General features: G+C 45.0%; 1 protein-coding gene across 2 annotated transcripts in view; it reads left to right on the top strand.

Moving 5' to 3' along the window:
- Positions 1 to 13,262, top strand: part of kitlga (kit ligand a) — a 98,552-nt gene that overhangs the window by 45,919 nt on the left and 39,371 nt on the right. The gene's annotated exons all lie outside the window — the stretch shown is intronic.

The raw sequence follows: 13,262 nt of genomic DNA, 5'->3' as shown, positions 1-13,262 counted from the left end.
AGCATTCCTACCTGTCTAAACAGCTCCCTCTGCTCAAACGGGTTTGCAATCACTCTCACTCTTTTTGATCATAAAGCTCCCTGCAGACATTTACCCAGTGTTAATGTCTCTGCATTTTCCCTCATTCCCCCTGCCCCTATTCACAGAACAGGAACCATCAAGTCATCCTGGAGTATTTGATCATCTCAAAACCAACATCAATACTGCACCTTTTTCGTATTAAAACACCCCAAAGCGCTCCACAAGAGTGTAATCAGACAAAGTTTGACACCGAACCACATAAAGAGATATTAGGACCAACAGTTTGGTCAAAAAGGTAAGTTCTAAGCAACGTTTTAAAGGAGGGGAGAGGGGTAAAGAGACAGCGAGGCTTAGGGTGGAAATTCCAGAACTTAGGGCCAAGGCAGCTGAAGATACGGCCATCAATGGTGGGGCGAAGGAAATCAGGGATGCGCAAGAGGCCAGAATTGGAGGAATGCAGAGTTCTCAGAAGGTCGTAGGGCTGGAGGAGGTTACAGAGATAGGGAGGGAGTGAGGCCATGAAGGAATTTGAATACAAGGATGAGAATTTTAAATTTGAGGCATTGCTGGACCGGGAGCCAGTATAGGTCAGCGAGCACAGGGGGTGATGGGTGAATGGGACTGAAGTTATAGTTGATTAAAACTTTTGCGGTATATTTTTTACAGGCCCAGTCACTTTTTATTTGCTCATCGGGACAAATTACCCTTACACTAAGCTTCTAGAAAGGAATATATATGAGCGAACACCATCTGCACCAGTAGAAGAGCCTAGTGTTCGGAGAGCTATTGGAACACAATTGTTTTGTTTTACTCTTCATCCTATTAGCTTTAAAATTCAAAGCGAAATGAACTTTTGCACAATAATCAAAAATATAATCAGCAATCTTCAAAGACCTTCCAGCTGTGATAGGACTGAGGTCCATTTTTCTGCCAGATTTGTGGTTCATCGACAAGCCAATCCCTTGTCGATGAACATCAAATCCACGTTTCAAGGCAATTAACATAATCCAATATAAATCTATTTGGTTGTATGAAACTGCACTTTGTACCACAATTATTGTTTTGTACTAAGGCACCTGACAATCTGCGATGTGTTGCCATAGTCACCAATGTATAGGTGAGAAATAAAATTGAAGGTAAGATATGTCCAGAAATATACAGTATATTGGTCTGTTACCAACGCATTGTACAGGTACAGATCTAACAATAGTCTAATCCCAGGCTTCTTCCTGTGCTGGTCTATAACTAATGGGTAAAGAAGGAATTTGCATTTCTACAGCGCCTTTCATGACCTCACGATGTTCCAAAGTGCTTTACAGCCAATGAAGTACTTTTGAAGTGTAGTCACTGTTGTAATGTAGGAAACGCGGCAGCCGATTTGCACACAGCAAGGTCCCAATGACCAGACAATCTGCATTACTGTTGAGGTATAAATATTGGCCCTAGGACACCAGGAGAACTCTGCTGCTCATCTTCAAATTGTGCCTTGGGACCTTTTACACCCACCTGAGAGGACAGACAGGGCCTCGGTTAACGTCTCATCCGAAAAACGGCACCCCCAGCAGTGCAACACTCCCTCAGTCTTGCACTCAAGTGTTAGCCTGGATTATGTGATCAAGTCTGTGGATGGGGGGGCTTGAACCCATGACCTTCTGACTCTGAGGGGAGATTGCTACCAACTGAGTTGACACCAGGTAGCGAATGTGTTCACGGGCATCTGCTTACAGTACTCTGTGATGGTCAATGTTCACCATCAACTGTAGCTCTGATTTACATCTCATTCTTACCCAGGACCTCAAAACTGTGGAAGTCCTCACCTCCCTCAGTCTTTCCTCCCTCCTACAATCTACAGGTATTTATAACCTGATCTTGGTGTCACCGAATCTCCGCTTCTTGATTTACCTATTTTTCTGGCCGCTCTTTCCAACCTTGGTGATGAGTTGGCTCTTCACCCAGGCCATGAAGCTACAGATGGAACTGTCAGCAATGTCTCAGGATCCATACAGTTCATCATCACCCTTGTGCTTGCTGATCGACATTGGCTCCACTTCCAGCGACTGTGACCGGGTCTCGAAAAGTGAGGCACTGTAGTCATGCCTTAGCATTCAGGTGCAAGAGCAGAGGGACCTGGGGGTGCATATTCACAAATCTTTAAAGGTGGCAGAGCAAGTTGATAAGGCGGTTAAGAAAGCATATGGGATATTTGGCTTTGTAAATGGGGGCATTGAGTACAAAAACAAGGAAGTTATACTGAACCTTTACAAATCACTGGTTAGGCCTCAGCTGGAGTATTGTGTACAATTCTGGGTGCCACACTTTAGGAAGGATGTCAAGGCCTTGGAGAGGGTGCAGAGCAGATTTACTAGAATGATACCAGGGATGAGGGACTTCAGCTATGTGAAGAGATTGGAGAAGCTGGGATTGTTCTCCTTGGAGCAGAGAAGGGTTAAGGGGAGACCTAACAGAGATATTCAAAATCATGAAGGGTTTTGATAGAGCAAGTAGGGAGAAACCGTTTCCTCTGGCAAATGGGATCAGGAACCAGAGGTCATAGGTTAAACATAATTGGCAAAAGAACTGGAGGGGGAAATGTGGAGAAATATTGATGTGAAGAAGATTGTTACGATCTGGAACGCACTACCTGAAAGGGTGGTGGAAACAGATTCCATAATAACTTTCAAAAGGACATGTACTTGAAGAGGATTAATTTGCAGGGATATGGGGAAAAAGCTGGGGTGTGGTTCTAAACTGGAGAGCTCTCTCAAAGAGCCAGCATAGGCACGACCGGCCGAATGGCCTCCTTCTGTGCTGTTAAATTCTATGATTCTATGACGTCTCAAAGGAGAGGTATCTTGGTGCAGCTTGTGCCAGTTAACGTGTCCTCCAGCAAGAAGCCCTGTTCCTCGTCGTAAGCGAGAACAGACACGTATCATGGACAAATTTGTCTTCACAAAAGAAATGACTCGGCTTTGTTTATTTATTGCTTAAATTAGAGGGAAAAGGACAAAAGGTGAAGAGTTTCACATAATTTTCAGACTAAATGTAGAATAAGTCAAATAAACAAAGTACTTGAAAGGAACTATGAAGTTCAACTCCCACTCCAGAGACTTGGGCACAGAATCTAGGCCAACACTCCAGTGCCAGTACTGAGGGAGCGCTGCTCTATTGGAGGTGCTGTCTTTCAGATGAGACATTAAACAGAGGTCCCGTCTGCCCCCTCAGTTAGACGTTAAAGATCCCATGGCACTATTTCAAAGAAGAGTATCTTCCGGTGTTCTGGCCGATATTTATCCCTCAACCACCATCACTAAAACAGATTATCTCATCATTATCACATTGCTGTTTGTGGGATCTTGCTGTGCGCAAATTGTCTGCCCCGTTTCCTACATTGCAACAGTGACTACGCTGCAAATGTATTTAATTGGCTGCAAAGCACTTTGGGATGTCCTGAGGTGGTCAAAGATGCAAGTACTTTCACGTCTTTCTTTGATTCATTGATTGGGCACTCTGAGAGTGGGTTGGCACTCTCAGGGACACTGATCAGGAAATTGTGGGTATGCAGCTCCTGATTGTCTGTCCAGCTCTTGGCAACGCTCCCTGCAAGTGCCGATTCCCGCTGGGAGTGCCCAATTGCAGAATCAACCCTGACAGACTACAAACGTAGTGAAGCTCAGGCCCCCTTGAGCGGAAGGATTTGGCGGAGCGTGTTTATGCATAATATGTTCCGCCAGCTGCTTCTATGTCTTCAATAACTTTTATCAAGATATAAAAATCCCCGTGGGCCTATAATAAAGGCACAACGAAATAGCTGTGGGGTGATTGGGGTTCCAAACCCAAAACGGAAATCAAAGCGATCAGGTCAATTCAAAAAAAAATAATAATATAAGGTGCTAAAGGATTTTGAAAGGCTTGAGAAGAGCAACAGGATGGAAAATATTCCAGGAAAGCCAGGTCAAGTGACAATTAATGGAGAATGTCTGTTGTTGAACGCTTCCTAATACAGAAGTTCAAATTCCAATCCCATCTTATATTCCTGGCCTCCCACAATGTACCATATCTCTCGGGTCATCTGTGGAAGGAAAGGGAAATGAGCAGCGGGTCAGTGGGGGAGGTGGGGTGGTGGGTGGGGAGGTCAACCAAGGAATCGCATTGATAGCATCTGTAAGGATGTGTACAGGCTGGACCATCGTATCTTATCTGATCACAGACGCCAAAGTAAGTAACTGCAGGGCTAAGTACCAAACCTGGGTCAGTTCGTGCCATTAGCGAGGTCAATTGTTAACAGCAACGGTTTTGATCAAGAGTGACTTTTTCGTTCTTGAAAGGAATTGACGCCATTCAATATTTTTTAACCATTAAGGCACCGTTGGGCAGTACAATATTAGCGTGTGAAGTGGATAGAGAATCAGATGTGTGCTCCTCTCCTGCCTCCTATCCTGCTGACGATACAAAGCTACATGGGAAAGAAAGCTGTGAGGAGGACACAAAGGGCTCAGTTTTAAAATGGTGGTGGGATGGCAGCGGGGGGGGGGGGGTTTCACCAGGTGTGAATCGGAAGCCGTGGGAAAGCGGCCCAGGTAAATTTAAAATCGTTTTAACTATCTACTATGTCAGAAATAAAGTACCTCAATGAGGTACATTTGGTTCTTTAACTATCATCCCGCCGGTTTTAATTGCTGGCGGGATTTCCGCATTCGGGAAGCCCGCGCGCACACAGGCACGTCTGTGGGGAATCCGGAAGTCGGCGGGTTGGGGCCGGCTTCCTCACCTGCTCGGGATTTTACCGATTCTCGCAGCCCCACCGCCCCCAACACACCCGCAATTTTACTTGAAAACCGCGGCCAAAGAGTCTGCAAAGGGATATAGACAGGTTAAGTGAATGGGCAAGAAGATGGCGGATGGAGTATAATGAAGGGAAATGTGAGTTTATTCACTTTGGAAGGAAGAATAGAAAAACAGAATATTTTTTAAATGGTGAGAAACTATTAAATGTTGGTGTTCAGAGAGATTTGGGTGTCCTTGTACACGAAACACAGAAAGTTAACATGCAGGTACAGCAAGCAATTAGGACGGCAAATGGCATGTTGGCCTTTATTGCAAGGGGGTTGGAGTACAAGAGTAAGGAAGTCTTGCTACAATTGTACAAGGCTTTGGTGAGACCACACCTGGAGTACTGTGTACAGTTTTGGTCTCCTTACCTGAGGAAGGATATACTTGACTTAGAGGCGGTGCAATGAAGGTTCACTAGATTGATCCCTGGGATGAGAGGGTTGTCCTATGAGGAGAGATTGAGTAGAATGGACCTATACTCTCTGGAGTTTGGAAGATTGAGAGGTGATCTCATTGAAACATATAAGATTCTGAGGGGGCTTGACAGGGTAGATGCTGAGAGGTAGTTTCCCCTGACTGGAGGGTCTAGAAGTAGGGGGGCATAGTCTCAGGATATGGAGTCGGCCATTTAGGACTGCGATAAGGAGAAATTTCTTTGCTCAGCGGGTTGTGAATCTTTGGAATTCTCTAATCCAGAGGCTGTGGACGCTCAGTCGTTGAGTATATTCAAGGCTGAGGTTGATAGATTTTTGGATTCTAAGGGAATCAAGGGATGCGAGGATAAGGCGGGAAAGTGGAGTTGAGGTCGTAGATCAGCCATGATCTTGTTGAATGGCGGAGCAGGCACGAGGGGCTGTATGGCCCACTCCTGCTCCTACTTCTTACGTTCTTAAGTTCCATCCCCTCTCCCCTCCCCACTCGCATCCACTATGCCCAGGAGATCCAATATTCCCAGGCGCAAGAACATGCAAATATGCCCAATAATTCTTTATTGAAAGCATTGACCATTTGATAAGGCTATGGAGAAAGAGCAGGGAGAGTGGGACTAATTGAACAGCAGATTCAAAGAGCTGGCACAGGCATGATGGGCAAATGGGCTCCTTCTGTGCTGTATGATTCTATGATTTTAGTGAATAAAATGTCATCTCGTGCTGTTTCACTGTTGTGGGGCTAGTGAGAAGGAGGAATTAAAGGAAATTAGTATTAGTAAGAAATAGTGCTGGAGAAATTAATGAGACTGAAAGCCGATAAATCCCCAGGGCCTGATAATCTTTTTTTTTCATTCGTTCATGGGATGTGGGCGTCGCTGGCGAGGCCGGCATTTATTGCCCATCCCTAATTGCCCTCGAGAAGGTGGCGGTGAGCTGCCTTCTTGAACCGCTGCAGTCCGTGTGGTGAAGGTTCTCCCACAGTGCTGTTAGGAAGGGAGTTCCAGGATTTTGACCCAGCGACGATGAAGGAACGGTGATATATTTCCAAGTCGGGATGGTGTGTGACTTGGAGGGGAACGTGCAGGTGGTGTTCCCATGTGCCTGCTGCTCTTGTCCTTCTAGGTGGTAGAGGTCGTGGGTTTGGGAGGTGCTGTTGAAGAAGCCTTGACGAGTTGCTGCTGTGCATCCTGTGGATGGTACACACTGCAGTCACAGTGCGCTGGTGGTGAAGGGAGTGAATGTTTAGGGTGGTGGATGGGGTGCCAATCAAGCGGGCTGCTTTATCTTGGATGGTGTCGAGCTTCTTGAGTGTTGTTGGAGCTGCACTCATCGAAGCAAGTGGAGAGTATTCCATCACACTCCTGACTTGTGCCTTGTAGGTGGTGGAAAGGCTTTGGGGAGTCAGGAGGCGAGTCACTCGCCGCAGAATACCCAGCCTCTGACCTGCCCTCGTAGCCACAGTATTTATATGGCTGGTCCAGTTAAGTTTCTGGTCAATAGTGACCCCCAGGATGTTGATGGTGGGGGATTCGGCGATGGTAATGCCGTTGAATGTCAAGGGGAGGTGGTTAGACTCTGCATCCCAAAGTACTAAAAGAGGTAGCCATGGAAATAATGGATGCATTGGTTGTTATCTTCCAAAATTCTATAGATTATGGAAGAATTCCTGCAGATTGGAGGATGCCAAATGTAACCCCATTATTTAAAAAAGGAAGGAGAGAGAAAACAGGGAGCTACAGACTGGTTAGCCTAACAACAATAGTAGGGAAAATGCTAGAGTCTATTATAAAGGACGCGATAACAGGACACTTCGAAAATATCAATGGGATTAGACAAAGTTAACATGGATTTATGAAAGGGAAATCATGTTCGACAAACCTACTGGAGTTTTTTGAGGATGTAACTGGTAGAATAGATAAGGGAGAACCAGTGGATGTGGTTTATTTGGATTTTCAGAAGGCCTTTGATAAAGTCCTACATAAGTGTGCAGAATTAAAGCACATGGGATTGGGGTAATATACTGGCATGGATTGAAAATTGGTTCAACAGACAGGAAAGAGAGAAGGAACAAATGGGTCTTTTTCAGGGTGGCAGGCAGTGAATAGTGGGGTACCGCAGGGATCAGTGCTTGGGCCCCAGCTATTCACAATATATATCAATGATTTGGATGAGGGACCCAAATGTAATATTTCCAAGTTTGCTGACGACACAAAACTAGGTGGAATCGTGAGTTGTGAGGAAGATGCAAAGAGGTGTCCAGGCGATTTAGACAAGTTGAGTGAGTGGGCAAATACATGGCAGATGCAGTATAATGTGGATAAATGTGAAGTTATCCACTTCGGCAGGAAAAATAGAAGGGCAGAGTATTATTTAAATGGTGATAGATTGGGAAATGTTGATGTACAAAGGGACCTGGGTGTCCTTGTACACCAGTCACCGAAAACAAACATGCAGATGCAGCAAGCAGTTAGGAAGGCAAATGGTATGTTGGCCTTCATTGCAAGAGGATTTGAGTACGGCAGCAAGGATGTCTTACTGCAATTATACAGGGCCTTGGTGAGACCACACCTGGAGTATTGTGTGCAGTTTTGGTCTCCTTACCTAAGAAAGGATATACTTGCCATAGAGGGAGTGCAGTGAAGGTTCACCAGACTGATTCCTGGGATGGCAGGACTGTCGTATGAGGAGAGATTGGGTCGACTCGGCCTGTATTCACTAGAGTTTAGAAGAATGAGAGGGGATCTCATTGAAACATATAAAATTCTGACAGGGCTAGACAGACTGGTTGCAGGGAGGATGTTTCCCTTGGCTGGGGGGTCCAGAACGAGGGGTCACAGTCTCAGGATACGGAGTAGGATATTTAGGACTGAAATGAGGAGAAATTTCTTCACTCAGAGGGTGGTGAACCTGTAGAATTCTCTACCACAGAAGGCTGTGGAGGCCAAGTCACTGAATATATTTAAGAAGGAGCTAGATAGATTTCTAGACACATAAGGCATCAAGGGGTATGGGGAGAGAGTGGGGAATATGGTATTGAGATAGAGGATCAGCCATGATCATATTGAATGGCGGAGCAGGCACGAAGGGCTGAATGGCCTACTCCTGCTCCGAAAGTCTGTGTTTCTATGTGGCGGTTTGGGTTGGTTCTGTCTGAAGGTAATGTTGAGTGATACAGATCTGCTACACCTGCTTCTTGGTTTTGTAATAATTAAACAATCATGAATGATAAGGTTTTTTTCCACACCAGTAATTCTTTTGACAAACTGGAGCCAAGTACTAAAATCACCGGCCTGGTTAAAAGTCCCGAGATCTGCATATGTCCGTGTGCGAGGTCACGTGTTTGTCATTTTTATATAAATAGATGTTATTAATTGTACCCGAATTGGGATGAATTAATAAAAGGGGAAAAGGACACACAGTGGAAGGAACTGCTAATAAAATTGAACATTCGGGACAATTGTTCTTAGTGCATATCATGGTTTATAGTACTTTTGCTTTCCAAAGTTCCAGGTGTAAACTCATAAAAGACATGTGCAAAACCAACAAACAATGTGGCAGTGTCTTGAATTTTAACAGTATAGTATGGTAACTCTTAATATCGAAACTGAAACTAATCTTGTTATCTCAGAAATGCAATAATGAGTGACTCAAAGATTACTTTTAAAAGAATGTGTGATTAAAAGAAAATGTTTTGCTGAAGTGCTGCTCTTTTTGTGTGTTGGTAATGAGCCAAGAAGCGAGACCCCTTCAAGAGCAAAACTGTCTGATATTCTCAAAGTCACCTGTTGGACTCATTAGGGGTCGCCAATTCTCCAGGATTATCCTGGAGTCTCCAGGAATTAAACGTTAATCTTCTGGACATCGCTGCGAGCAAAAATCAGGAGAAAAATCACAGAAGCATTTTTAGAAAGTGTTTCTTTCCCCCCTTTCCCATTTTCTTTTGTTTATTAATTATTTAAAGATTGCAGACAGGGGAAAAAAAGGTAATTTTTTAAAATATTTGTTCGTGGGATGTGGGCGTCGCTGGCAAGGCCGGCATTTATTGCCCATCTCTAATTGCCCTTGAGTTTTGACTGGGTGGGGCGATTAGAGATGGGAGGTCATGTGATGAAACCTCCTCGAATATATCCAACAAGAGTTGGCGACCCTAGGACTCATTGGTGTCTATCTTTCGATGGATGAAGTTCATGTACCAATGCTTAACCCACTGATACTCTGTCATGGAGCGGTGTTAAAATCAATAGATTAACACGTGCCTAAAACCAGCAGAGAACATGCGCGATAAACATCCCACCATGAATTTGCCGATGAATTCATTGGGGGTGATTTTAAACCCCAAGATCCGGTGGATTGGGGGCGGGTGGGAATTGAAAATAGTTATTTTTTTGGGTCGTAACCACAAAATTTTCGGACTTTGCATTCCCAGTGGGAAGCCTGTACTTTTACACGCCAACAATAAACCCGGAAATAAAGCCAGGTTACGGCCGTGACCCAAAAAACAACTACTTTCAACTCCCACCCGCCTCCATCCCCACCCGTTCTTGGGGTTTAAAATCACCCCCAATATCTCAGACCCAACCGACAATAAAATGGATATAAAAACCTTGACTGGAATTGGCCTGGTCTTATAGCTAATAATGGAAATTTCTCATCCACTGCATCTACAAAACTGACCGGGTTAAAAGAAAATTTAAACCTGTGTGTACTTTCATCACCATCTCAGGAATCTGAATGATTTAAAGTTGGTCGATTGTGAATCACAAAGGTGTTTTGTAAAGAGTATTTTTCACCGGTGACGAACTAGCATGAGATTCTCCAAATTCCTCACCCAACTCTTTCACGTTCCACTTCATGATTGTTCATTAACTGCACCATTTCTCAGAAAATGTGCAAAAAGAATACACAGCAGACAAAAGAAAGACTTGCATTTATATAGTGTCTTTCGCAACCTCAGGACGTCCCAAAGCACTTTACAGCCAATTAAGTACTTTTTGAAGGTGTAGTCACTGTTGTAATGTAGGAAAAGTGGCAGACAATTTGCACACAGCAAGATCCCACAAACAGCAATGTGATAATGACCAGATAATCTGTTTTTAGTGGTGTTGGTTGAGGGATAAACATTGACCAGGACACCGGGGAGAACTCCCCTGCTCTTCTCTGAAATAACGGCTGTGGGATCATTTCCGTCCACCTGAGAAGACAGGTGGGGCCTCGGTTTAACGTCTCATCCGAAAGACAGCACCTCTGACACTGCAGCACTCCCTCAGTACTGCAGTGGGAGTGTCAGCCTGGATTTTGTGCTGAAGTCTCTGGAGTGGGGACTTGAAACCATAAGCTCAGAGAGATTTTCGGGCAGTTAACTCCGCTGATTTCAGGCAAAGTCGGGCCTTTGGGCAGTTTCAATGAATGTGCCTCCCGTAGTTGTTAACATTGCGAACAGCTGATTGAGGTGGCCCTGAAGTCTCCGTCGGCTGTTCGCGCTGTTAGCAATTAGGTGTAAGAAATTGCACCAAGTTCCTCGTGTCCCAGTTTTGTCAGTCGGCAAGCGGGGACTTCAGGCAGCTTCGGGAGCTATTTCATCGTATTGGTTTTTTAACATCCACCGCGTACAGCCGGGCAAATCGCGTTAGCAGGAACGTGCCCGCTGTATGCGGTGCAGACTGTGCCAGTCAATTGCCCGCGGCATTATCCGTGGGTCAGTTGGTCAATATTTTTATGTACAAGATGGCGACGGATGAGAGAAACACTTCACAGAGACGTCTAGTGACCAGAGCTTGCAACTGCACTGTGATTAGTTGGCAACTGATGGGGAATGTCGACGTAGAGGGGGTAATTTTCACCGGCTGTAGCACCTCCCGATATTGCTCGGTAATGGGCCAGATTACCCCCCGAGTGCCGAAGGTGAAAATTACTCCCACCAATTGATGAGGGTAAACGCTGACGCAAAAGCGTGACCTAAATTTGTGACAATGGGGTGATCGAAGTGTGGAACTTGCTCCCACAAAAAGCAGTAGATGCTAGCTCAATTAATAATTTTAAATCTGAGATCAATAGATTTTTGCCAGCCTAGGGTATTGAGGGATATGGAGCCAAGGAGGGTGGATGGAGTTAGGATACAGATCAGCCATGATCTTATTGAATGGCGGAACAGGCTCAAGAGGCTGAATGGCCTACACCTGTTCCTGTACTCCGAAGAAAAGTTTGTGCATGCCCTATATTTTTAACAATGTGTATGTAGACCTATATCAAATGATTCCAAACTCAATATCGATCAAGTCTGATCTAGGATACAGCTGGAACCTAAGCTAGTTCACAGAGTTTGAGTGCTCACTTAGCATCCCATAGGTGCACAGGCCTGTGCGTCAAAGAAAAAGTGGTAATTCTCATTAAAAAAGAAACATTGTACAAGCACTTTTTTTTTGTTCGATTTTTTTTTTTGTGGTCAGCCAGTTGGCTAAAACATACGGAAACCCACCACCAGAGTCTCCAATGGAAAGAACTGAGAAATCCGTGCAGCTGGAGGTTGTTAGCCAGAACAGCTTAGGCACAGACTGGCAAGGGCCAAGCTTTTAATGACCCTTCACCCCCTGTGTGCGCAGAGGTAACTAGCTAAAGCTGCACAGCCAACTAGCACCAGGAGTCTTGTTGCCGCTTGTCCAGTCAGGAGCAGCCTACTCCTGAAGACATAGGCCTCCAGGCAATCTGGTGCCATTTGGAAGAATCCTAGGCCCGAATAACAGGTCTACCCTTCTGCTTCCATAAGCGAGTCAGGCTGGCTGGCTGGCCAGTCATCGATAGCGTTAGATTAAATTGGATGATTGTTCTTTTAAAGCTCAAGACCATTGGATCCATAAGGAAGTTCCACTACGTATTGTGTTGTTCCAGCACGAGATATGAGAGACAACATACAGAGGAGACCCCAGAAAATGGTAGCAATGGTTGGAGAGTTGAGGCTTTAGAAATACAATGGCCAGAAATTTCCTCGGGGCTCCTTGTGTTCCGGCACTGTAACTTTGCCGGAAGCGCGGCATTAACGCACCCAAACCGGGTTTCACCCCCTCCCACTCCCCCTTCCCCCGCACCTCCAGCGAAGCCACGGAGGCAGAGCGGGTGCAGCTCTAAGGAAATTCCCAGCTAATAGTTATTTAGTCAGTAGTTATTTAGTCAGTAGTTACTGTAATAGTTTGGGTGCTGGACCATTCTAGATGCACAGCTAAATTGTATCTCTGTCGATATCCTGCTAAATAGTATGAACTGCGTGGTCTACATGCTTGCAATGAATAAACAGGGTTAAGGGTGTATTGTGCACCATGCCAGGTACCAAATGTTAAAGAAAAGGCATCGGGCTGAGAAAGTTCTCTTTTCCACAGCAACTCTTAAATGTCTCCAGATTGATAGGTTTTTGTTGGGCAAAGAGGTATCGAGGGACATGGAACCAAGGCGAGTAGATGGAGTTAAGGTACAGATCAGCCATGATCTAATTAAATGCTGGACCAGGCTCGAGGGGCTGAATGGTCTACTCCTGTTCCTATGCTCCTGGATGTTTGAAAATGGAGGGACGGTCATCTCAATTGGGTATTTTCCATGTTGATGTCCAAAAATTGAAATGTGTGCACGCTACACTCTATGATAATACTCCTTCCACGATGAGATTTGGTTCGACCAAGATGTCCGCTTGCACAAGTCTGTATTTGGTCAATCATTGAGAACAGCTTAAGGGAAAACAACGAAGTAATAATATCCTTGGGTTTCCAACTCTGTGTTACACCCTGGTCCTGTGTCAGAACTAAAGAGGAGTAAGAATGTGGAACTCACTACCACAAGGAGTACTTGAGGAGAATAGCATAGATGCATTTAAGGGAAGCTAGATAAACACATGAGGGAGAAAGGAATAGAAGGATATGTTGATAGGGTTAGATGAAGTAGGGAGGGAGGAAGCCCATGTGGAGCATAAATGCCAGCATGGACCTGTTGGGTCGA

Source organism: Heptranchias perlo, chromosome 18, assembly GCF_035084215.1.
Source record: "Heptranchias perlo isolate sHepPer1 chromosome 18, sHepPer1.hap1, whole genome shotgun sequence".
Lineage (NCBI taxonomy): Eukaryota > Metazoa > Chordata > Chondrichthyes > Hexanchiformes > Hexanchidae > Heptranchias > Heptranchias perlo.
The sequence above is the reverse complement of the archived record's forward strand: the minus strand, read 5'-3'. Positions and strand labels throughout refer to the sequence as shown.